This window comes from Phoenix dactylifera, unplaced genomic scaffold, assembly GCF_009389715.1.
Source record: "Phoenix dactylifera cultivar Barhee BC4 unplaced genomic scaffold, palm_55x_up_171113_PBpolish2nd_filt_p 000394F, whole genome shotgun sequence".
In the NCBI taxonomy this organism is placed as follows: domain Eukaryota; kingdom Viridiplantae; phylum Streptophyta; class Magnoliopsida; order Arecales; family Arecaceae; genus Phoenix; species Phoenix dactylifera.
The window spans coordinates 60,200-60,934 of NW_024067839.1; the positions used below are offsets into that span (position 1 = coordinate 60,200).

At 40.5% G+C, this 735-nt stretch overlaps 1 non-coding gene across 1 annotated transcript; it reads right to left on the reverse strand.

The window, feature by feature from the left end:
- Window positions 1-396: 396 nt before the first annotated feature.
- On the reverse strand, window positions 397-505 carry LOC120105913. Its single transcript, XR_005508155.1, has one exon. It is a non-coding gene; the product is annotated as a small nucleolar RNA R71 (small nucleolar RNA).
- Between the last annotated feature and the right edge of the window lie 230 nt (window positions 506-735).

A 735-nucleotide genomic window follows, 5' to 3' on the forward strand; every position in this document is an offset into this window, starting at 1 on the left:
AAGATGTGGGGAGTCACCACGATCGAGAACGTGAACCCCATGTTATGACCCTAAGACAATACCTACAACCGGCTAGGACTAGTCAGCCTTCATACATAATTTTTCCTGATAATGTAGGACATTTTGACATCAAATCCGGGGTAATTCAATTACTACCCAAGTTCCACGAGTTAGAGTCCGAGAGTCCGTATCTTCATTTAAAGAATTTTGAAGAATTGAGCATTACATTTAGAGTGCCAAACGTCACCGAGGATGTCCTCAAGCTGACATTGTTTTCTTTCTCTCTAAAGGATAAGGCCAAAACATGGCTAAACTCTTTGCGACCTAGATCAATAAGAACTTGGCAAGATACGCAGAGAGAATTTTTAAAGAAGTTCTTCCCCACACAAAGGACCAACTTTTTGAAAAGACATATCAGCAATTTCCAACAAAAAGATAATGAAACATTTTATGAATGTTGGGAAAGATTTAAAGACCTTCTTCTCTCATGCCCTCATCACGGGTTCGAAACCTGGAGAACCATTAGCTTCTTTTATGAAGGTTTATCTCCACAGTTGAAACAGTTTGTAGAGACCATGTGCAATGGTAGATTTTTAGAAAAACACCCCGATGAGGCGTGGGAATATTTGGATTCCCTTGCTGAGACTGCCCAACTTTGGGATAACGGGGATAGAAACACCAAGTCTTTACCTAAGCCTACTAGCTCTGTACAGGGAGGCTTTTACAACCTTAGAA